The sequence below is a fragment of the Phocoena sinus genome, chromosome 3 (genome assembly GCF_008692025.1).
Source record: "Phocoena sinus isolate mPhoSin1 chromosome 3, mPhoSin1.pri, whole genome shotgun sequence".
Classification (NCBI taxonomy): domain Eukaryota; kingdom Metazoa; phylum Chordata; class Mammalia; order Artiodactyla; family Phocoenidae; genus Phocoena; species Phocoena sinus.
In genome coordinates this window covers 95,218,661-95,243,367 of record NC_045765.1, presented here as the reverse complement: position 1 = coordinate 95,243,367, position 24,707 = coordinate 95,218,661, and the positions used below count along the sequence as shown (strand labels likewise).

Below are 24,707 nucleotides of genomic sequence, written 5' to 3'. Positions count from 1 at the left end.
TTCTATGTTCATCAGTGATATTGGTCTGTAATTTTCTATTTTTATGATATCTTTGTCTGGTTTTGGTATCAGGGTGATGGTGGCCTCGTAGAATGAATTTGGGAGTGTTCCTCCCTCTGCAATTTTTTGGAAGAGTTTGAGAAAGATTGGTATTAGCTCTTCTCTAAATGTTTGATAGAATTTACCTGTGAAGCCATCTGGTCCTGGACTTTTGTTTCTTGGAAGATTTTAAATTACAGTTTCAATTTCATTACTTGTGATTTGTCTGTTTATATTTTCTAATTCTTCCTGGTTCAGTCTTGGAAAATTGTACCTTTCCAAGAATTTGTCCATTTCTTCCAGGTCGTTCCTTTTATTGGCATATAGTTGCTTGTAGTAGTCTCTTATGATCCTTTGTATTTCTTTGGTGTCAGTTGTAATTTCTCCTTTTTCATTTCTAATTTTATTGATTTGCATCCTCACCCTTTTTTTCTTGATTAGTCTGGCTAAAGGTTTATCAATTTTTTTATGGTTTGATCAATTTTTTATGGATTTTTATTATATACAAAACCCCATGGTGAATAACTTAAATATATTGATAATATTTCTACACAAGATGCCTTTATGAAATATTTACAGATGAAGAAATTGAGAACAAAATGAGTTAAGCAATGAACTAAGTTCATACAATGTGTGATCATGTTAAAATTGGTAAATAGGTTGTCTAAATATAGATTCTAACACCTTAAAAATCATAGTTGGGAGAGCACTTGCATTCCTAGAGATTTTGTTAATATTTGTTTATATCTGTATCTATCTATATTTGTATCTATATCATAATCACTCTCTTCAACTGCTAAATATTTTCAGGTAATATAGAATATACTTCAAACTGGGTGGTTAATAGACCAGAGCTCTTCTGTTAGCCAACCTTTTTTTTTTTTCCCACACACACACACTGTATTTTATTTTTACAAGAGATAAACTGACACCAAGCATTGTAAATAGATGACCACAACAAAAGCAACAATGATTGCAATTACGAAACACGAAACACACTCATACTATGGCATAATATTGACATTCAGTCCAGTAATCCTCTGCTGTAACAGCTCCTTTACTTTGCAGTGAAAATTGATTTGTATATTTTTGCCTCTGAGTCCCTGTGGGACTTTTTTTTATTCAAACAGAAAGTCACAAAAATTATAATCATCCTCATCAGTTCACTCAGTCCCATGTAATTAATTTTTTTTCATCTTGATCTTTTGTTGGCACTTTTATGAATTCATCAGTTTTCCATTAGAGTTCTGAAAATGCTTATTCATTCAGTTCAGCAGTATAGTCAGGTTTATCAATTTTGCTTATCTTCTCAAAGAACCAACTTTTAGTTTTATTGATCTTTGCAATGTTTTCTTCATTTCTATTTCATTTATTTCTGCTCCGATCTTTATGAGTTCTTTCCTTCTACTGACTTTGGGTTTTCTTTGTTCTTTCTCTAGTTGCTTTAGGCGTAAGATTAGATTGTTTATTTGAGATTTTTCTTGTTTCTTGAGGTGAGATTGAATTTTTATAAACTTCCCTCTTAGAACTGCCTTTGCTATGTCCCATAGGTTTTGGGTCATCATGTTTTCACTGTCATTTGTATCTATGTATTTTTTTATTCCCTCTGATTTCTTTGGTGATCTCTTGGGTATTTTGCAGTACACTGTTTAGCCTCCATGTGTTTGTGTTTTCTACAGTTTTTTTCCTGTAATTGATTTCTAATCTCATAGCGTTGTGGTCGGAAAAGATGCTTGATATGATTTCAATTTTATTAAATTTTCTGAGGCTTGATTCATGACCCAAGGTGTGATCTATCCTAGAGAATGTTCCATGTGCAGGTGAGAAGAAAATGTATTTTGCCTCTTTCGGTGGAATGTCCTATAAATATCAGTTAAATCTATCTGGTTTATTGTGTCATTTAAAGTTTGTGTTTCCTTATTTATTTTCTGTCTGGTTGATCTGTCCATTGGTGTAAGTAGTGTGTTAAGGTCCCCCACTATTACTGTGTTACTGTCTATTTCCCCTTTTATGGCTGTTAGCATTTGCCTTATGTATTGAGGTGCTCCTATGTTGGGTGCATAAATATTTATAATTGTTAAATCTTCTTCTTGGATTGGTCCCTTGATCGTTACATAGTGTCCTTCCTTATCTCTTGTAACAGTCTTTATTTTAAAGTCTATGTTATCTGATATAAGTATTGCTACTCCAGCTTTCTTTTGATTTCCATTTGCATGGAATATCTTTCTGCATCCCCCTACTTTCAGTCTGTATGTGTCCCTAGGTCTGAAGTGGGTCTCTTGTAGACAGCATATATATGGGTCTTGTTTTCATGTCCATTCAGTGAGCCTGTGTCTTTTGGTTGGAGCATTTAATCTATTTCCATTTAAGGTAATTATCGATATGTATGTTCCTATTACCCTTTTCTGAATTGCTTTGGGTTTGTTTTTGTTGGTCTTTTTCTTCTCTGGTGCTTCCCACCTAGAGATGTTCCTTCAGCATTTGTTGTAAAACTGGTTTGGTGGTGCTGAATTCTCTTAGCTTTTGCTTGTCTGTAAAGCTTTTGATTTCTCCATCAAATATGAATGAGATCCTTGCTGGGTAGAGTAATCTTGGTTGTAGGTTTTTCCTTTTCATCACTTCAAATATATCTTGCCACTCCCTTCTGACCTGCAGAATTTCTGCTGAAAAATCAGCTGCTAACCCTGTGGGGATTCCCTTGTATGTTATTTTTTGGTTTTCCCTGCTTCTTTAATATTTTTTCTTTGAATTTAATTTTTGTTAGTTTGATTAATATGTGTCTTGGTGTGTTTCTCCTAGGGTTTATCCTGTATGGGACTCTCTGCACTTCCTGGACTTGGGTGGCTATTTCCTTTCCCATGTTAGGGAAGTTTTTGACTATAATAATATTTTCTCAGACCCTTTCTTTTTACTCTTCTTCTTCTGGGAACCCTATAATTTAATGTTGGTGCATTTAGTGTTGTCCCAGAGGTCTCTGAGATTGTCTTGAATTCTTTTCATTCTTTTTCTTTATTTTACTTCTTGGAAGTTATTTCCACCATTCTATCTTCCAGTTCATTATTAATTCTTCTGCCTCAGTTATTCTGCTATTGATTCCTTCTAGTGTATTTTTCATTTCAGTTATTGTGTTGTTTATCTCTGTTTGTTTGTTCTTTAGTTCTCCTACATCTTTGTTAAACATTTCTTGTATTTTCTTGATCTGTACCTCCAATGTATTTCCAAGATTTTGTGTCATCTTTACTAACATTACTCTGAATTCTTCTTCCGGTAAGTTGTCTATTTCCTCTTTATTTATTTGGTCTTGTAGGTTTTTACCTTGCTCCTTCACCTGTAACATTTTTTTTTATTATCTCATTTTTTTTTTGATGGGTGGGACTGTGTTCCTATCTTACTGGTTGTTTGGCCTGAGGCTTCCAGCATTGGAGTTTGCAGGCAGTTGGGTAGAGCTGGGTCTTGTTGCCGAGATAAGGACTTCCAGGAGACCTCGCTCTGATTAATATTCCCTGGAGTCTGAGGTTCTCTGTTAGTCCATCGGTTCAGACTCAGTGCTCCCACCACAGGAACTCAGGCCCAACCCCCGGCCCGTGAACCAAGATCCTGCAGGTCGTGTGGTGCGGTTTTAAAAAAAAAAAAAAAAAGGAGCAGAACAATAACAAAGAATAAAAACTAAAATTAGAAAACTAACAGACATATTAGAAAAAATAAAAATATAAATGAAACAACAACCAGATGGTAAAACAGAACCACAATAGCAAAAAGGAAAATAAAAGGTCCAGAAAAGGCCTTGGCTGTGGCAGGGCGGAACTTAGGCTGGGGCAGGGCTTAGGTTAGGGGTCTGGGTCTAGGCTCAGGACCCATGCAGCAGGAAAAGGCCCTGGGGGTGGGGCTTAAGCGGGGGCGGGTTGTAGGCTGGGGCGGGGCTTATGCTCAAGACCCAGGGGTGGGAAAAGGCCCTGGGGTGTGGGGAGCAGGGCTTAGGCTCAGTGTGGCTGGAGGGAGCCCTAGAGTGCCTCCAGCCTCAGGATGCAGAGGATCAGGCCTGGGACCTCAGCAGGCTCACTGGGGCCTGAGTGGGTGGGGGCAATGCTAGCCGCATTTCCCCCCACCCCCATCCTCCAATCCCCAAGGGTCCCTCCCCATTCGCCTCTACTCTTCCTACCCCCCATCCCTCCCATGCCCCCAGGACCCATGCAGCCAGAGGGGCCTCAGAGGGTGAAGGACCAGGCCTAGGACCCCAGCAGGCTCTCCAGGACCCGAGTGGGCAGGGGAAATGCTAGCCACGTTCCCCTCCAATCCTCTGAACCCCCGAGGGCCTCTCCCCATCCCCGTTGATCTCCTCATGGTGAGTGGGCCTCTTCAGGCATGGGAACCCCTCCCCACCCCCAGCTGCCCCTCAGGGGCACTTGTCCCATCCCGTCTCCACTTCTCCTCCCCCCTTGCTCCCCCGACATCCTACCCAGTCGCTTGGGGGTTCCTCCCTTCCCCTTGGGTGTTGAGGTCCCCGACCAGCATCTGGTAGGTGCCTTAGTTGTGAGGAGATGCAAACTCCCAGTCCTCCTACTCCACCATCTTGGGTCTGCCCCCCAACCTCTTCTTTGTATATTACTATATTTTTCAAATTTTCTGCCATGAACAGTTGTTACTTTTATAATTAGAGGGAAAATAAAAGCCAAAAAATAGCTAAAGTTTTATACAAAATTTTTAAATAATATTTTTTACTTAAGAGGAGCTATATTGTTTCAAGGGTAAAACTACCCAACATAGAAAACTCTAGTTGGATTACAGATTCTACATTACACTATTTCCTTCTATGGCGTTTGCTACATTTTCTGGTTTGGGTAGATCCTCTTTTATTGCTCCACACCAAAGTTTTTCCACTAGAGGCAATACAATATCTTTGCTTTTGCTGGTATCTTCCACTCTTCTCTCTGAAAATTGATGTCTTTAAGTTCCTTTAAAATGTGTCCAAAAACCAACTCCCTTCAGGAGGTCTTTTCTGATTCAACGTATCCCAGTTTGATTGCTATTTTTTCTTTTTTCTTTTTTTTTTTTTCGGTATGCGGGCCTCTCACTGTTGTGGCCTCTCCCGTTGAGGAGCACAGGCTCTGGACGTGCAGGCTCAGCGGCCATGGCTCACGGGCCCAGCTGCTCCGCAGCATGTGGGATCTTCCCGGACGGGGGCACGAACCCGTAGTCCCCTGCATCAGCAGGCAAACTCTCAACCACTGCGCCACCAGGGAAGCCCTTGATTGCTTTTTAATGTAACTCTTTGGCTCTTGTGTATTTAATTTTTAAGGTAACTTTATGGTTGTTGGTATAAATCTTTGCAAATGATTTTCTATTGAAGCATCCTTCTGTATCTAGAGGATAAATTCTCAGAGTACAGCGGCTAGGACGTTGTGATTTTTGTTTCCTGTAAAACAACTGGAAGAGTGAATTTATACTAATTAAGTGGCTGAAAATATATAGTAACAGGTGAACTGAGAATCCTGTGAGAAAAACTGAGCAAAGGCATCTGGGTAAACTTCTGAACTCTTGGCTGCTGGTTGAATCAAGTCTGTCCTGAGAATGTCTTTTCAGCTGTGTTGATTACATCTAAACTATTGCAATATTGTGGGTTTGGAGGAAAAAGTATATTGGGTATACACTCCTCATTTTTCATCATAGACTGACTGATTTTCAGAGACAGGAACCTAGAAAGTTGGTCCAACTTCAGATTTCATAATGGCTTGCTGACCACCTTCTTAGACCCTAATTAATAGTTTTCTATTGCTCCTCTACATTAGATAGTGTTTGGTAATTGAATATTGTGTTATTTTGAATTATTTTTATGTCTTCCCATTTCAGCTGTAAATTCAGAGTCATAGGGTTAGAGGATATTTTCAGTGTGAACAATTACCTATATTCTCTTAGAAAGTCTTTATAATGTATAGATTGGAAGTTCGTTCTTTTCTACTAATATTTAGGAAGCTTTCTTTTTTAGTAGATCCTTTACCCACCGAAATGTGGCGTTTGACAAAGTGTCAATATCAGCTAGAAAATTTTCAGCAGGGAGCTAATATGATGCTGGGTGCTTGTCCTTTCCAGGAATGTTAGTTTTGAATGGGAAATTCAGAGAACAACTGCTTTATACAGAAGAATAATCTGAGGGGAAATTTTTGGGGTTAGGGAAGGAAGTTACCTAATAGATAATTTTTTACTTCTACACTGAGTAAGGTTTTTCTCCACATCCAACCAAATGTACTTATGCTTGTATCTCATGGGTTTGCTGCTGCTGTGGCATTCTACTGGTGGTGAGGAACATGCCAGAATAACACCCACATTTGCCTCATCCAACCTAGATGTTTGATGTGAAACATGGTTCTTGGGGTGGCAGTTTGCAGCAGCTACATAAGCTGGTGGCATATTTCTTATACTCTCTTCATGTCCTGCTGTTAACTAAGCAGGAAGATAACCTGAAACAGTGGGAATTAGAAAGTTGTCCTTTGCTTGTGACAGAAGAGCCAAAGATGAAGTAGGCTCAAGTAGTCTGAAATAACTTCCTTGTTTTTGTTTTGTTTTATTCTGTCTTCCCTTTTTCTTCGGTAGTGATATGGCCATGCCTGCCTTCCAAATTTTCAAAATCCTAGTAGACACAGAAAAACGTTTCTTCTCGGTTTTCAAACAGAAAGCTTATGAGCAAGTTAGAAATTACTGGAGCTCATCTCCTATGGTCCTTTCTGTAGTGAGTGTGCTTGTGCCCTCAGAGAATAGAGATGTAGAGGCATCTGACTCATATACATCTAACTCCAGCCGGACTCTAGTCTGACCACAAAATACAGATGTTATGTTGCCACGTGGCATCTGCTGGATATGCAGTAGAAATCTTGCTACACTTTAAGCATATGTTTGCTGGCTGACCCTAGGCCCACTGGAATTTTCTTACAACTCTTCTTAGATATTTTTGGAAACCAAGATTCTCTGTATCAGTGACATAAAACCTGCAGGTGACATTTGCAGGGAAAGGATAGAAACAATCCACAGTATAGGGGCCTGGACTCAGAATATTGCCTTTCTCCTCTTCTGGTTCTAAATCTAGTCCTTTCAGTTGCTGCTTAGTGAGAACTGCTTGTTATCTAAGTAATGCAGACCTTTCTTGCCAGGAAACTCAATAAATTCATCTTTGTTTCAAATAGATATTTGGCAGTTTTTGTTTCTCATTGTCTAACATGGGATAAGTGTAATTGGTCAATTAGATGGCAGAGACAGGGTTATGAATGCATGAGGATGTGTGACTTTAATTCCCATCATTAAAGTAATTGTACCTACTTCTGTGGACTGTTGTGACATCCACATAAGTTAGTACAAGTAAGTGCTTAGGACAGGGCCTGACCCATGGTAAAGTTTAGCTGTTATTATTAATCCTATAAATTGGGAATATTAACATCATTTTCTGGTGTCTGAGGACAAATCCAAACTGCACCTGATAAATATATAGATTTCTGGAAACCACTGGCTATGAAATGAATGACGAGAGTCTTTAATCTGTAAATAAACTTTTAGGACTTTAAAAATGGAAATTAAACAAAAGTTGTAATGCCAAATTCTTGAATAAGGGGTCCAGATATTAGCTACTTTAAGTAGTTTCAGTCAGGGGGAATATTTATGAAAAATACAAAGCTCTCAGGACCTTAAGTTATGTGCATGCATGTCAAAGGTTAAAGGCAGAACAGAGGAATTCTCTATTTATAGGAAGGCCTATTAATTTGTTAACTGATTCAGTACCTGGGATCAAAATCAACAAGGCACCAAAAGAGAAGGCAGCGTAAAAAGACTGAAATATTCCAGTAAATTCACTTTAAAGTGGTGGCTTCCAGTAGCTAGTTGAAAGGATTGGGAGAACAAATCACAGTGTTGAGAGACATCAAAATGTTCTCCTCTTTGGTAAATTTGTGCTCCACGCCTGCCTGGCTTCTGTTGGCTGTGACCCTCTTTCCTGCTCCGCTACATACCTCCTACTGCTCAGTTGGAGCATGTGCAACTCATGAGGGCCGTACTACCAGAATCACCGGGTGGAAGACACTGATAGAAAGTAATATTTATGACCAGCGGTTCACAAATACACTAATAGCATCACAAGTCAACATTTTGCTAAAATAAGATTCTGCTTTATAACTTCAATGTTACGTGGACTTTAAGCTTAATTTTCTCCCTGCCTCTCATTTGATGAGTCTGTGGTCGTAAACTTAGTGCCAGATGTCTCCCGACATGCCTCAGATGTTACTGTAGAAAATTAGTCTAAAGATTACTCCTTTGTTGTATTTCTCAAGACTAATTTTTTTTCCTGCTCCTTTGATGAACATTTTATTGACTTAGATTAGCTATTCATAACAGAAGCACTGCCTAGTCTACTGGAGGAACACCTTGGGAATTTTACATCCCAATACCAGGAATAACAAAAAAAGGAAGATAAGAAACCCATTTTTGAAGGGAAAGGCTGGCTGCCCTGGTGAATTCGTTTTGGTTTTGTGCTGTGAGACTTGTTTGGGTCAAAGTTCTTACTAAGAAAGCAAAAGGACTGGTGCAGAGAAAAAGTAGTAAAATAATTCTTTCCATATTTCCCCTCTGTGGTATTCAGAACTACTTCATAAAATGAAGACATGCTTAAATACATGACTTACTTGGCTACCATTGTGTGAATACCCCCAAGTAGTCTCTTTTTTACTACTTTAATCTCTATAAGCTATAGGTTCAGTTGGATTTCCTCATCTTAACCATAAAACACAGAAAATGATTTAAGTGACTATATCCTCAGTCCCCTCAAAGATGCATAGGAGAGAAGTTTGTTCATTACAAACAGTGGGTGCCATAGCTAGCAGGGCTAAATTCTCTCAAAACTGGCTAAAAATCACTGATAGACATTCAGGTCTACTGTTGGATAAGAACGATAGGATACATGTTATGGTCAACAAAAGGCTAAGGGTCAAAAGCCTTCAGAGCTGGAAATAGTCAAACCAATAGTCAAACAAGAATTCAAGATAATGCCTCCCTCAACTCTCAAGGTTTTTTTGTTGTTGTTTTAGAGAGCAAAATCAAGATATAGGATGATTCCTCATAATCCTTTGTAATTAATTCCCTTCCCTCACCTCTAGCTACCAGCAGCCATGGATCTGATTTTTTGCCTAGTGTTTTCCCTTTTCCATAATATCATATAAACGGAATCATTCAGTATGTAGTTTCTTGGGTCTGACTTTTTTCTCTTAGCATAATGCTTTTGAGACTCATCCATGTTGTTGCATTTATCTGTAGTTCTTTTTTTAAATTGCTATGTGGATATAACATAATTTATCTATTCACTGGTTGATGGACATTTTGGGTTGTTTTAGCTTTTAGCATTTATGAATGAAGTTGCTGTGAATATTCATATGCAGGTTTTTGTGTGGACATAGGTTTTCATGTCTCTAGGATAAATACCTGTAAGTTTAACTTTGTAAGAACCTGCCAACATTTTCCCAAAGTAGAATTCCCACCAGCAATAGTTAAGTGTTCTAGCTGCTTTGCATCCTTATCAGCATTTGGTATTGTCATATATATTTTTTTAACTTGAGCCAACGTAATAGGTGTGTAGTGGTATCTCTTTCAAGTTTTCACAGTTAAGTTTATATGATCAGTTTTGAATTGGACATCAGGTAATCTAAGGCATGTCAGACATCAAAAAGACAGATTCTGTTAGCCTTGGACGATGGCTCTTTAGCATGTTCTCCTACCGACGTGGCACCACTGGGCTATCACTAATCATAAATTATAACTATGCAATACCTAAGTATACACAGATTCAGCAAGCCCAGAATCTTTGCTTCCTAGCCAGTTAGGATTTATAGATTACACAGATAGGATTATCCTATCATAGGATTTATAACAGAATCACTAGAAGCTTTTTGCTCCTTTTGTTTTTTGTTTTTTTTCTCACACAGTGTGTCAGGGAAATGCCTACCAGGGGAATATTTCTGCTCATCATCTCCAAAATGGAAAAGTAGCCAATTATTTTCTGCAGCCCTCCAAGCTAGCCTCACATAGAAAACTGGCTCTTGCCACAGTGAGAAGGGAATAAAATAAAAGTTTCTGGAGCTACAGCAGCAATTCACTTTTCATCTTTGCAGAAGTTGGGTGTCTTTCCTCTTGTCTTTATTGTGATTATTTGTTGGGCCCTGTGATCACTTGCTGTTACTTGTCTTCCTCCTGCTGATACTAAGTTTTGACTTGGATAGGGGCCCTCCCTCATCCTTCCTATGTAGTCGTGGTATGAGTGAGATGGAGTGAGTGGAGTTCTGGTCCTTTTCTTCCAGCTTTGACTAGACCAGAACGTTCTATGTTACACAAACATAGCAGGTCCTTCATGACTTTATGACTCCCCCCACCCCACCCCCACTCCCCACTGCTTTTGCTCTCCTCCTCTGCCTGCAAAATTCCTACTTGTCCTTCAAGATCAGATCAAATGTTACCTCTTCTATGATGCCAGATTCCCTGAGTCCTGTTAGTCACATCCATTGAACTTTGCGCTTGTTTTGTTTGAAGACTTATCACATTGCCTTGTGATTGTCTGTTAACATTTCTGTATCTCTCCTAGACTCTGAACTCCTCTCAGGCAAGAACCACGTGTTAATCATTGTTGGCTTAACATATAAGACACACTCAATAAATATTTTTTGACTGACTCTAAATTTGCAGGGCCGCTTTTTTAAATGCAGAGATTTTCTTCAGCTTAGAAAAGGAATGATAGAAGCACCTGCTAAACAGAAATTTTTGTTGAGTAAAAGCCATTCATATATAGTTTGGCAAAGTGGTAGTTGTAAGATTTGATCGATCTCTGATAGAAATGGATTCCTCTCACCCTCACCCAATCAATGTAGTTATAAACCTCATATAATGGGAAAGAAAAATAAAAGAATTAAAAGAATGCTATGATTCTTATCTCCATCATTATACTATGATATGTATGTAAGTAATTGCTTTAGTCATGTCAGCAAAATGTTAGGCCTTGGGACTAAACAAATAATTGTTTAGTATGAGTATATCCCATGCAGTATTTGGGACATACTTATACTAAAAAAACATTTTCTGTTTACCTGAAATTTAAATTTAATTTGGTGTCCTAAATACTGTCTGCCAGCCCTAGCCAACATGAAGCCTCTTTACTTCACACAGTAGAATGAATGGTAGGGAATAAATGCTCTTGGAAGTTAGTTCTGAAATATATAATGGACAACGCTATTATTCTCCCAGATTTGCCAGTAAAGGCAACTTAGTTGGATGACCATCTTAGCTAGCATTTGATGCAAGATCAGGAAGAGAACTGAGATCAGAAAGCAGTGAAGTCACTGACCCTGTGGCCATTTGGGTCATGGAAAGGTTTGTAACTACAGTAAATTAAAGAACGCCACATATTCCGTGCTACTTTTCTCATTGGGACGAGAAGTCTATTTCCTTCTGTTTGAAGGTGGGCAGCTCTGTAACTGCTTTGACCAATAGAATAATAGCAGAAGTAACACTGTTCCAGTTTCTGAGCTTAGGCCCTAATTGTCTCTCAGTTTCCACTTCCTGTCTCTTAGAATCCTCTTTTTGGGAGCTGTGAGTTCTTTATACAAGAAGTCCATCTTCTCGGACACTGCCATGCTAGAGAGGCTTTGGGCGGAAACTTTTGTTGACAGATCCTGCTAAGCTCACCCTTCCTGCCATCCCCGTCAAGTCACATGAGAGTGAGCTGTTGTGGACCCTCCAGACCCTGAAAGTTGAATATCACCAACCCCTTCAATGGCACATGGAACTACAGAACCACCCAGCTGATCCCTGCCTGAATTTCTGACCCATGACATCTGGAGATATGATAAAATGGTATCGTTTTAAGTTGCCACATTTTAGAAGGTTTTATAAACCAGCCATAGATAACAAGAACAGTGAATACAAATAGTAAGTTCCTTGACCTGGGGGTGACTTAGTCAAGAAAGGAGTGCCTTTTGTCATTGAGCATTCAAATCTCTCCATTTGCTTGTTTGGTTGTTTTTCAAGGAGATCTTGCTTGGAGTAGAATCCTACCTAGAAAATTACACGTAATAAAGCTCAAAGCTGAGTCATAGTTAGGAGTCCACAGTGACATCTTCTCTGTCCTTCTCTTGTGCCCAACTCCCCAGAGGTCCAGAGATATTCTGCAGTCCCGCTGAGAAGGATTACAAAATATGCCTGAGACCTAACCTGAGGGGCAGGTTAACAACAAGAAAATGTGCAAACCTGGAACTAGATGCAGAGAAGAGCGACGTAAGGGAGCAGAACTGTCAGTATGAAATAAAACCATGTATCAATGTGCAGCGGGTAGCAAGATGTCCAGCTGAAACTACCAACAGCAGCACTTTCTGTCTTGAGGAAACTTTCTGCAGGTAGAGGGGAAGGCTGAGAAAATGCAGAGGGAGTCTGAGAACTCCCCACAGGGAGTGTAATGGGAATCCCAAAGGTGAATGATGCAAGAAGGGAGCTGACGCTCTGACCCAAGCCACCCAGGGCCAGAAAACTTTACTAATTCCTTAGTGAGGAGAGATGAAATAAGACCACACCTGGGTTACATATACTGTAATCAGTGATATTTGTCTAACTTAATCAGTGATTTGTCACGTAAAACTTTCTAGTTTTACTTAGGTTCTTTTTAAATAAGGTTGTTTTTTTTCTGAAATATTACACATAAGATCTCTGTTTAGATATTGTTGAATGAGAAGTACCCAAACTTGGGTGGTTTCAGAAGATTATCTAGTTATGTTCTTGGTACCTAGGGAGGAACTAAGTTTGAGTCAGCAGGGTCCTGAAAAACAGATGCTAGTAAGAAAACAGATGCCTAAGGGAGAGACTTGCCCAGGTTGGCCATTGCCAGGTAACATTTTCACACATGTAGCTGTTCAGAAAACCCCTGGTTTATTTTAAATGAGGCACACTGCCTTAGAAAGATGCCGTCCTATTTTAGAATTAAAGTCTGGCATACTTTATTCTGTATATACTTGAAAAATAATTTGATTTAATGAATATGTATGACGATTATAATAATTCTTTAGTTATATTACATGAACCCTCTTCCAAGCAAGTGCAAATGCTTTTAAACAAGCCACTTCTAAAAACCATCACATCGCATTGCTCCATTGCATGGAGCAGCAGTCAGAGGAGCTCTGACTTGGCACGTTACTGTATTAACTTAATAGGCGGAGTGAATTCCTAAGTCACCTGCGGTGGGCCCCTTGGAGGGCCTTACAAGAGTTTTATTAGGGAACAAAGAGCATATATAAAGGCTTGCTAGTATTTCTACCCTGGTTTCATTCATAATATACATTTACAGCCTACAGAGCTAATGCTTCCTTCAGCGCCAATAATGCTGCATGTTGGAAATCAGTTCAGCAATCACTCAAATTTATTCTGAATGTATAATGCTGACCGTATAACAACAGAAAAATAGTCATGAAGTGCTCTCATGGCATGGTCAGTTATTATAACAATAGCTCAGTGGCTTGACGTTTTCAGCAGTAAAACATCCAGGCATCTGAACTGCAAAAAAAAAAAAAAAAAAAAAATCACAGCAATTTTTAGTCATAGCAGCAAAAACGTATCTGTAACTGTAAGATGATTTTTTTTGCCTGTTAACCTTCCTGCCAAACCGATTGCTCCCCGGCTGGCTTGTTTGATGATGAAGTGAACAATTTGGGGACATCTAGCAAGTCATTGTGTCTTTGAAACTCTCCAGGGCAGGAGTGGGCAATTATTTTGACTTAAAGCACAACTTAGTATGTTTGGCTGAACTCAAAGAACCCCTTGTGGGGAATGAGCCCTTCTTTGCTGATGTCGGAACACATGTATCAGAGCTAACAGCAGTAATAACTCTATGTGTTTACAGGAACCGTGTTTCTGGACTGATTGACTCTGTTCCTCCTCCTACTACCGGTCTTGTCTGTAAGGGCCGTACTCTTCTTGTACCTCAGCCCTTCATCAAGACACTTGGCTCTGTTCACAGTGAGAGGGGACTGGTTGCTGTGTTGTAGACATCTTTTCACTTTCATTGCCTGTTCTCTCACACGTGCCATGATACCCAAGGGCCACAGGGTGAAGTGGAAAGACGCTAGATCTAGAGTCAAGAGGCCCTGATTTCATATCCTCGCATGATAGATGACTGACATATCATTCAACACTTTGTTTCTTGGTGTCTTCACTGAGCGACAGTGAAATGATTACGAGCCCCTACTCTGTAATCAGATTGCCACGGTTACTCTGTGCTTCGGTTGCTTCCTTTGGAAAATGATGGTAGCGATAGCTAACACTATAGTGCTTACGTTGTGCCAGGCCATTTCCTAAGTGCTTTACATGTATATTAACGCATTTAATTCTCATGACAACTCTATGAGGTAGAGTATGATACTACTATTCTTATCTTTCAAATAAGGAAGTTGAGGCACAAGGAAATAAAGTGATTCGTCTAAGCTTGTACAGCTGGTATGAGTCAATGTCGGGATTTAAAGCCAGGCAGTCGGGCTCCAGAGCCACTGGAGCCCCACTACTTGCCCTGGAGGTTGTTATGAAGATCAAAGTTTGGCTAGTCTATCTATGAAATAGGTATAATAAGATCACACATACTGTCTTCACAGGGTGTTCTTTTATCACAGTCACAATAAATGTGACAGCAAAGTGAGAGGAGCTTAAAGTGCTTTAAAAAAAATAGCACAGCGTGACCTTCCCTGCAGTGTTATTAGTAAACAGCTGTCACTTTTGGGTTCCAGAACTTGCCAGATGATATTATGTGATAGAAAGGTGAATCACTGCATCAGTATTAAGTCACTCAAGAAAGTAAATGCCAGATGCTCCAAAGTGCAAATATCTGGTATAAGAATCAGATGACTGAAGCCAGGAAAAGGCCAGATGAAGTTTCCCTTAACATGCAGTGAAAAGCGTGTGGCCAGCCTGATGGATTTTAATCTGTGATAAAAATGAGGAGCCTCCTCAGGTATGAAGAGGTGTCAACACCTTCTTCTCTACTAGATATCTCAGAGATATTTTTGCGCTTACCCTGCGAAAGCGTTTCTGGAGCCTCCAGATGTCCATGTCCCAGAGAAGCAGGAAGTTTCAGCCTGTACCACTCCTCCCGAGCAAACCACAGCATCCAAGAAGCTGAGGCCGAGGATCTCTCATTAAAGGGCATGGTTGGGGCTTCCCTGATGGCGCAGTGGTTGAGAGTCCGCCTGCCGAGGCAGGGGACACGGGTTCGTGCCCTGGTCTGGGAAGATCCCACATGCGGCAGAGCGGCTAGGCCCGTGAGCCATGGCCGCTGAGCCTGCGCGTCCGGAGCCTGTGCTCCGCAACGGGAGAGGCCACGACAGTGAGAGGCCGGCATACCGCAAAAAAAAAAAAAAAGGGGGGGCATGGTCAGTTTTGAGAAGGCTTTTGTCTCATCACCTGACCCCCTGAGCTTGGGGCTCCCAGATTAAATCAGACTTGAAGGAAGAAAAAATCAAATTTACATCAAAACCAAACCAAACCTGAGTGTAGGCTAAATTCAAGATAGAGGAAGAACCACAAGCGTTTCGTTTGCTGCATGTTTCTCCTAGTTATGCAATTGGACAATCCCCTGCCCCCCAAAAGCCTCTATTTAAACTAATCTTATAGGATTGCACAATGGCTCAGGTGACCATACTTCTTTTGAACACTTTCTCTTTAAGTCTAAGGGAATCCTGGAAGTTGGTTTTTGCTGTGTAAGATTTAATATGGGGAGTGGCAAACTGGCATCCCGCAGGCTGAATCTGACCTTCCCTTTCCCCCGCCCAGGGAAGTTTAGTATGTTGAAAGAACCGAATTAGTCATCACCAGGTTTTAAAAGGCAGATGAGTTCAGTAAAAATCTAGATTTATGACCTTGGAGGAATTGGAAGACTTGGCGACAGTAGGCCCTCATCCCTACGTGGCCACAACGAACTAAAGGTGAGAGGTCACAACCTGCTTCTCCTGGTTACCTCCCAGCCTGCCAGCTCAGCTACCTGCCCCGCCGTTGTATACACAGAGCCCCACCTCAGCATTAGTGCATTTGGGGCCAGATAATTCTCTGCGCTGGGGGCTGTATCATCAGACGTTTAACTGCAGTCCCACCCTCTACCCACTGGATGCCAGTAGCGTCCCCCATCCCTCACTCTTACGGCCCACCTCACCCCATTGGAGACAACCAAAAATGTCCCCAGACATTGTCAAATGTTTCCTCGAGCAGGGGGTGCCAGGGGCTTCAGTTGATAACAGACCATTACATTAACATCTGTAAGCTAATGAAATAATATTGTAAATTCTTACACATTAGCATTTTTCCTTTCTTGTGCTCAAAGTGTCACACTGGGGAGTAATTGGCAAAGACCGCCTAGGCCTTGTGATTGTTTTGAAATTCCTGATTAGGCTGGAACATTCTTCCCTTCCAAATGAGATTTCTTATAATCTCAGTCCAAGATTATTGGACCATAAATTGACACTAGAAGGAATTTTAAAGATCACAATGTCTTCGCTTTACAGGTAAGAATAGTGAGTCCCAAGGAGGAGAATTGCCCAGGTCACACAACTGGCTAATGGCTTGAACTAGAACCTAGATCCAAATTCCTAGCTTACTATTCTCTGCACAACATCAAACACTTGAGCCATAAAGAAAAATCTAAGCATGATATACAAATGTCCCAATGACTATATTTAACTCTGTTTATCGTGGCTGCTCTTCTAGTTGATTTCAAGTCAATTATAATTATTTATGCATACTGCCGTGATATGATATCTCACCTCTCCAAATAAACTGCCAAAATTTCATTTTCTTAGCTTGGGAACCTGAAAGAATGGACTCCCTTTGGAGTGCAGGCCCCTTAGGGGGGAGTCAGAGGGGAGCTTTCTGCCCTACTTTATTTGGGTGTCTGCTCTTGGAATTTATATCACCACTCAAAGCATGCCCCAGTGCTCTGCTTGGAAAGCGAGGGTGCAAGTAGGACTTTGGGGTTGGGAATTGTGATTCTTCAGTGGCATTTGGGGAGGCCCCTTGTGGACCCTGAGAGTGCTACAGAGGTGAGCAGGCTGTGTGGTGAGTCTGGGAGAGGAGGCAGCCTTGCAGGTGGTACCAGAAACTCCCGTGGTCATTTGGAGGGATATAAGCAGTCAGCTTTACGCACCACAGCCTGCCCCTCATCCCTCTCAGCCCTAGCCCCAGCCCTCCTCTGCACACACATGCTTTGCAAGGTGGCTGGTGCCACGTAATTCATTTCCCCTAAGAAAACTGGCCTTGGTATTCATCCTTACCAAGTTCTACTGGTGCCCCGGTGCTTTCGGGAAAGAGCAAAGGTGCCATTGGAGACCCTTGGGAAGGGTCTGGCATTGAGACGTTTCATTCCTTCCCATCTGCCCAAATGTGCAGTGGCCTCCAGCATGGCTGGGAGCGAGGGGAGGGCAATGCTTTTGGTTCACAGCAGGCAGGGACTTTGAAAAATTCTTCACTGTTTGGCTCCTTCGTTTGTCTCAGTGGCTTTCTTCCATGCTGCTGCTTCTGATATCTTTACATCCTACTTCTAAAAACCTTCATGTTGCCTCAAACTATCAAAACTCATAAATTTTGTAGAAAGTGTCGCTCTGCCCAGCTCACTAGTACATGGATGACATCAGACACCAGAGTTGACTTCCTTCCTCACCTTTAGTTGTGTTCCCCGAGCATGGTGGGCTTCCAAGGAGCAAGGAGCTCTCAGCTTCCTTCTGCCATTATGTTTCCCATGTGTCGTTTTGTTCTGGGTGTATGCATGCTGATGTCAGGACTCTGACCAGCCACTCCCTTCCACCTTTTGCTTTTTGGTCTGAGGGAAATTTGACTTTTACAGTTAATGGTTCTCCTCCGGCTCCCTGCACTGATGCTTCCTTGGACCCAGTCCAAGTTGAATAAGCAAACTTCAGCTCAGAAACTTCCAAGGATGTTCAGGAATTGGAGGATTTTGGAAAAGTGGGAGGAATACTGAGGTCCAGAGAGGCAGGCAGCTGTCTGTTTTCTTGCTCCCTCTGCATGCATGAGATGTTTTATACCTATCTTCAAACAAGTGTTCACTTAACCAAGGAGTATCTGATTAGCAAAGACTTTCAAGTTGAATAAGTTCCTGGATTTTTAAGCTTTGGTTTCCAGAGAGCCTTGTCACTGAGGGGATTGAACTTTGAGCTGAATGCTTTATGTTGTTTCTTATAACAAGGGGTGTTTTGTTGATAGTTGTAGCTAGACCTCATACAACAGTAAATAATCTGCTTACAAGTATCAGGAGCTGCAAAGAGAAATAAACCATAGTCCCACACTTCATTTCTCATTTTTGTTCGCAGACACATGACAAGAAGATGGGACTGTTCCTCTTACATTTTTCTTCTCGATTTTTTTCTTTAACATCTGGGTCTTCATTGCCTCTTCGTGCCTATTTAACACCCACAGCCAACAATTACCAATCCTGGTTCCAGCCTGTGTGTTCATTATTTTAGCTTTTTCTGGTTGTCATTGTTAAGGAACTACTTATAATTCCAATTTCAGAGCTGCAAGGAACTGTAGAGGTCATAGAGTTCAGTCATTCCCTTTGACTTGTGAAGAAATTGAGGTCTTAACGTGAAGTGCTTTGTTTCAGTTTATACAGCTGACCTCTAGCAGAGGTGGGAGTAGAACCAGACCCTCACTCTAGACCAGGTGCTATTTTCATGTAGGGTATGGTTCCCCCTTTCCTTTTGCTTATTTCTGGCACCCTTTCTTTGGGCTCTCTAGAACATAAAATTATCAGATGTAAAATTATAAGCCATAAAGTTCCAAGAAGCCCTGTTTAATCTGAGTTTCATTGTTTAGCAGACAGCAGCAGATACTAACCCTGGCTGCCTCAAACGATAGCCCATATCTTATTGATGGAAATTCTCTAATTCAGTTCCTAGGATCCTCATCCTTTCCAGCTGGTTATTAATTATCAGGCAATATCCTCTTGAGCTGTCTCTACTTCTTAATTACCTTATTAATTGTATTCACATAAATTGATCTCTCTGACATTCTAAGTCTGACTCACTGAGGAAATAAGTCTAATAGTCACAAGAGACTCTGACAACCTCACAACCGTAACTTATTATTTCTATTATGCAGACATATCACTAGAAGCCAGAAGAGACTGCTTTGCTGAACGGGCCTTTATCCTAATCATAATTAGAATGTCCTTTAACAATTATCTCTTGCACACCTTTCTTGCTTACTCAGATACACGAGACTTACCAGTTCATTTCCACCCTGCCTGCACTCTTTAATCTTTAACATAGAAGGAATTTCCTCCCTCATATTACCTTGTGGTAATCCGTTATTTGCAATTCAAGGCAATTATAGGAGAGTAAACATGAATATATTTTAGTTCTTGGGTTTTTACTGTAACACTGCACCCTAAGGGCCTGATGCCCAATTAAACATTTAAAAACAATTTTTAAGTCAAGTTTTTATATACAAAGATAGTTTCTTAAGTGTGTGCTATTAGAGAACTCATTTTTTTCCTTCCTGATATGGTACACTACTGTTAACCCCACATTTTTGCCCAGGTGCCACTTAACCTTTATGAAAGGACAAGAGTAAACAGGTCTTTATGTAAAAGTTGGTCCTTGTTCCATACAATCCTTTGGGCATTTGTATTAGAAATGGTTGATTGGCAGGAGTTAGAACTGAAGACTAGAATCTCTATGAAAAAAATATATGAAAAGGAGTTAGAGAATTCCTATGCATGTTTATTTTCATTTGGGGGAAAGTCATCTCCAAACTCTTAGAAAGAAGGGAATAATATAAATTCTAAATGCCAGTATTTTTCATGGTGAGAAAAATGAGTCACCTGGATGCCACCAATGGGCAGATTTTATTTTGGCCAGGGATTCGAGGATCCAATTTGATGATCTACGTGACTGAGTCTCTTCATGTGTCTGCGCACCCTCAGAACATTCACCAGAGGTTCTACAGATACCACTATCTCAAACTACTCCCTACTGAACCCCTCATCTTTTCACTGCCTTGCCCATTCACTCATCCAACCCAAACCTGGAACTTGGATGTCCTCTTCCTGATTCTTCCCCTCTCCCAATCACCTGCCAAACCCCTTCTTCTAATCAGTCATTTAGTTCAGTTCTGTTGATTTGGCTTCCTTATCACTTCTCCTCCGTGACTGGTTCCATCTAGTGCTGCTGCCCCAGCTCAGCTCCTTGTCCTATCTTTCCCAATCTATTGCAATAATCTCTCTTCTAACTTCAGTGGCACCTCATCTCCCATTGGATGACTTACTCACAAGGCTTTCCATGACCAGCCTCACTAGTCTTCTATCTCTACTGCCTTTTCTCTCATCCGACACTTCAGCCATGTTGAACTAGTCACATGTCTCCAAACCTCCCATGTGATTTTATATCCCATCCCTTTAAATGTTCTCTTCCTCTTTTCTTGGAGTGTCATTCTCACAAAATTTTATCTGTCAAACTCCTACTTATACTTTAAGACCCAGTCCAAGCATCTTTTTCTGGAAAGCCAGACTGGGACCCCAAACAAAGTTGGTCATTCTTTTCTTTGTGCCCCCGCTTTAATTTGTACATGCTTATTAGCTGTATTGCAATCGTTTGTGTGCCTGTATTTCCTTTTAGAATGTAAGTTCCTCAGAGGCAGGAAGTATGCCTTTTCTTTTCTTTTTTCATCTTCAACTTCTAGTGCATTATGTAGCACACAGTAGATTCCCAGTGAATATAACTTGACTGAATGAAAGAGTCTATGATCTCTTGAGATTCCTTCAAGTTCCACTCGTATTATTCATGATTTTATACTTATTTTTGGTTTCAACATTGATTCAAATGCTAGGGGCCAATTTGTTGCCCAACTGTTGTTTTTTTTTGTTTGTTTGCTTACAAGGCTGCTCTTTCTCTGAAACAGTTGAGGATGGGGTGGAGGAGAAGCAGTCATCTTGTGCAATGAAAATGGTAGAGTGTACCCTCTGTTGCAATGTAGCCTCTGTATAATGGGCAATGGGCTGGCTTTGGAATAAAACTGACCTCAGTTTAAATTTCAGTTTTGCCCCTTATTCCGTGTGTGACTTTGGACAAGGTTAATTGACTTCTCTGAGCTTCACATTTGTGATCTGTGAGATGATAATGATAATAACACCTGCTTTCCAAATTTGTTTTGAAGGTGAAATGAGGTAATACATATATAGCACTTATAATAGTCCTTGGCATGTAATAAATTCTCAATAAATGACATTTGTCATCATTATCATCACCTTTATTGTAAAGTCTCTATAGAACATAGGCAGGGGGAAGTGTGGTACTGCCTTCTGGTTGCCAAGGGACTCCTTCCTCAAAGATAAGTGCACTACCAGGATCTTCATCAAAACCATAGAGTACAGAGATAGTTGAGAAACGGTTTTCTCAGTTCTCCTAAGAATGGTAGCTGACTAGTGCCATTCTTTGCATAGGGGAGATGTTAGTTAATTCATTATGTACAAACGGTACCTTTAGGTGTTAATCCTCTCCCTTTGATAAAGGCATGTGATGCCCACACACTGGCCTAAACTCGGTGAGATATTGGGCTGGGAATGTATTTTTAGAATCAGTAATGAAGTTTTCAAGACACTTAAGAATATCTTGTGTTAGCCAACATAAAAGATAAAGTCTTCTTTATATACATTCTTTTAACTGTTTTGTGCCTGTAAGGTAGAGGAAACAATTTTGTAGTAAAAAAATCATTGGACTAGAAGTTGAAAGACCAGTTCAATGATTGACTCTGGGAATAACTTAGGGTGGTTACTTACATAGGCACTGAGAGCTTCCATATCTCTGTAGTGAGGTTAAGACCCATCCTGTTGATCTCACCGATTCTTGAGAGTTTGAAATCACATCATGTATTTGAAAGTGTTTTATAATTTATAATAACTGATATACAAATCCTAGTTATTTTGATGATTATTCTGCTTTACTGCCATCCTGCTTCCTTCACCAGATGATACTAATCAGCCCAGATGTCTAACAGCAATACAGCTGGTTCAAAAATGAGGAAATGAGTGGCTTTAGTTAAAATTGCCCAACTTTTGTCTCTTCTTTTTCTGTCTTCTGTTCTTGTGCTGTGGGGCTTCCCTTGGTCTTTTCATTGACTATTGAAGATTTATTCCTGTGATCCCAGTTACTATTTCTAACCGCTTTTCTGAAAAATGTTAAAAGCTCAAAGCATCTGTCAGCTCTACCAAGCTACCAGACCACAGGGAATACCCCAGAAGGCCCAGCTGATTCTTCTAAACGTGCTGAATGGAGTTATCTTTTCATTTGTTTTTGCAGGTTGGAAACATAAGTGAATTTAGCTATTATTTCCTTTTTTGGATGTGAGCTAGCTGCTTTACAAAACTGAGTATTTACTACTAACCCATTGCTGGGACAAAAGTTACATCAATGGGACAAAAGTTACATCACCTCCAACAGTGTTTCAGACCCACTGACTTAAGACTAAAGTTAGGTCTTAGCTACTCCTAGAAAAAATCTGGCCCTTTATTTCAGCCAAACTGTTCTATACTCACTAACTTCCAAACATGCCATTTCCTGCTTCTTTATTTTTGTTTGTCTTGGCTCTCCACTTGGTACCCCCTACATTTCCTCTCCCACCATGGAAAAGTGAAACTAAACAAGAAGGCATCAATTAAAGCTCTGCCTCATCAATGTTTCTTGACTCCTCCAGCTCCCATTTGTATTTCTCTTTCCCCCATACTATTCATTGGTCCTATTATACATTTTAGAAATTATTGCTAAAAGTCCTATCTATATCTCATTTGGTAACTTTAAAAATAATTTTATGGGGCTTCCCTGGTGGTGCAGTGGTTGAGAGTCCGCCTGCCGATGCAGGGGACACGGGTTCGTGCCCCGGTCCGGGAAGATCCCACGTGCCGCGGAACGGCTGGGTCCGTGAGCCATGGCCGCTGAGCCTGTGCGTCCGGAGTCTGTGCTCCGCAACGGGAGAGGCCACAACAGTGAGACACCCGCTTACCGCAAAATAATAATAATAATAATAATTTTATAAGTTCTTTTTCTCCAACCTGCATGGCAAGAGTCATCTTAAATTTTCTTTCTTGGTACAGAATTCTAGCTGGACTTGTAATTATTATACAAGTTTATTATCATTACTACTTACCATATACTATTATTATTATTAATACCTGTAGATTCACTGATAATAACTGAGGATCTAGTGGAGACTATATATTTGCATATGCATATGCATATACATATACATATGTGGGGCTGCAAGTGGCTTCACTACTGCGTTAGGGGGAGAAATGCTCAGAAAACAATGTTACAATGTGTGTGTTTTTAAATTGGTGAAGGTTGTGAATTTAAAAATTGTGTGCATGTCAGCATATTATCTGTTTTAATATTTTGACTCAACCACAAAGCTCACTCTTTAATATTAGAGAGCTCAACTTATTATGGAACTGAAGCTGTCCCTTTCTGGATCCCTCAGGAAGAAGCTGAACAAACAGATGGACCTTCCTTGGAATGTCAACCAACAAGAGCCCTGTTCCTGCTGACAGAGGTTGTAAATTTTACTGACGACCTCTCTAGAATGTCATCTCCACTGCCCAGTTTCCCTGGGAAGCTGCAGCTAGAAATAACAAAGCCAAAGTCTATCTTTGTTGCCTTTCTTTAGGAGGCCCAATAACCCGTAACACTAGCACCATAAGTTGAGCACTACTCTTCACGCTCCTAAAATTTTCTCCTCCTAACATAGTTTCAGTGGTTACTGTCATGATCTAACCATTTCAGCTACATTAATCTAAACAAAGCTTCTGCACAGCAATGAAAACCATCAACAAAATGAAAAGGCAACCTACAGAATGGAAGAAAATATTTGCAAATTATATATCTGATAAGGAGTTAATATCTAAAATATGTACATAAGGTGTGTAAATATACAAAGAACTCATACAACTCAGTAACAACAACAACAAAAAAACCCCAACACTCCAATTAAAAAAAACTTATAGATATAAGTGGGCAGAAAAACTGAACAGTTTTTCAAAAAAGACATACAAGTGATTAACAGGTAGATGAAAAGGTGGTCAACATCACTAATCATTAGGAAAATAAAAATCAAGACCACAGTGAGATATTACCTCACACCTGTTAGAATGGCTATTATAAAAAAGACAAGAGGGCTTCCCTGGTGGCGCAGTGGTTGAGAGTCCGCCTGCTGATGCAGGGGACACGGGTTCGTGCCCCGGTCCGGGAAGATCCCACATGCCGCGGAGCGGCTGGGCCCGTGAGCCATGGCCGCTGAGCCTGTGCGTCCAGAGCCTGTACTCCGCAATGGGAGAAGCCACAACGGTGAGAGGCCCGCGTACAGCAAAAAAATAAATAAATAAAAATAAAAAGACAAGAGATAACAAGTGTTGGTAAGGATGAGGAGAAAAGAGAATCTTTGTGCACTGTTGGTGGGAATGTAAACTGCTGCAGCCACTATGGAAAACAGTATGGAGGTTCCTCAAAAAATTAAAAATGATCCAGCAATTGCACTTCTGGGTGTTTATCTGAAGAAAATGAAAGCACTGTCTTGAAAAGATATCTGCATCTCTGTGTTCAGAAGATGTGGTGTATATGTACAAT

The 24,707-nt window shown here is 40.5% G+C and overlaps 1 long non-coding RNA gene across 1 annotated transcript in view; it reads left to right on the top strand.

Annotated features, from left to right (window-relative positions):
• Positions 1-24,213, top strand: part of LOC116752349 — a 346,276-nt gene extending 322,063 nt beyond the window's left edge. The window contains exon 5 of the long non-coding RNA XR_004349442.1: positions 23,566-24,213. This is a non-coding gene — a long non-coding RNA (uncharacterized LOC116752349). The remainder of the gene's footprint in view (positions 1-23,565) is intronic.
• Positions 24,214-24,707: the final 494 nt, after the last annotated feature.